Raw genomic sequence first — 1132 nt, forward strand, 5'->3', positions numbered from 1 at the left:
TTTGTTGTGATATGTTATGAGGTATATCAGATATCCAGGGTCTTTGTTGTTGTTTTTGTTGTTGTTATTATTGTTGCTGTTGTTGATGGTAGTATTATTATTATTATTATTATTATTATTTTTTTTTTTTTTTTTTTTTTTTTTTTTTTTTTTTCGTATTATTATTATTATTATTATTATTATTATTATTAAATTGTTATTAATATTATTATTATCGTAAATAGTAGCAGTGAATAGCACATATAAGCATTATCAATAGCAGAAGTACCAGGAATAATATAACAGTAGTGGCTAAAACAATAATAACAGTCGTAGAAGTAGTAATAACAACACTAATAGCTAAGTAGTCATAACAATAGCCGTAATAGCAATTCTAGTAGAGTAATGGTAAAACTATACACAATTACCTCTTCACTTGAACATCAGTTAAAATAGCCTCCCTAAAATATATTATATTTATACTGTTTATACATGTAAAAATTAACTTACGGTGCTGTGAAACGCATTATCCCCGGTCACTATGTACAAAATCTATTTTATTATGTTTCAAATTAAAAAAACTCCAGGTGACCCTTTTTTATAGATGAAATTAATAACGAATTTTATTTTGAGTTGTGAATCGATGATGATCAAGTTTCATGTCAAAATATGGTGTGTGTGTGTGGTGTGTGTGGTGTGTGTGTGTGTGTGTGTGTGTGTGTTGTGACAGGATAATTAAATTGGTATAAAGAAAAATAGGATTTAATTTGCAACGCGGATGAATTAATTTTGTTTTCATTGTTTTGGGTTTTGTTTATGAAGAATTTTTATAAAAGACTTTGTGTGGAAGAATTGGACGATGAGTAATGAGATTTATTTTTTTTTTTTTATTTTATTATTTTTGCTTGCTGTGTGGGCTTAGGTTAGTTAGTTAGGTTTAGGTGAGATATATTAGATTGGGGTAGATTAAATTTAGGCTATATTAGTGGGTTAGAGTTATGTTCAGGTTATACTAGGTTAGGTTTTGGTTAGATTTGCTGTTGTGCTAGTGTAGGTTACTATTTTAGATCGGTTTTAGTTAGATTATTTGTTGAAAATTTTTTCTATGCTTACTATAATTCAGCAATACGTAACTGAACGAAGTATTACTGAT

Source organism: Homarus americanus, unplaced genomic scaffold (genome assembly GCF_018991925.1).
Source record: "Homarus americanus isolate GMGI-L3 unplaced genomic scaffold, GMGI_Hamer_2.0 scaffold11022, whole genome shotgun sequence".
Taxonomy (NCBI): Eukaryota; Metazoa; Arthropoda; class Malacostraca; order Decapoda; family Nephropidae; genus Homarus; species Homarus americanus.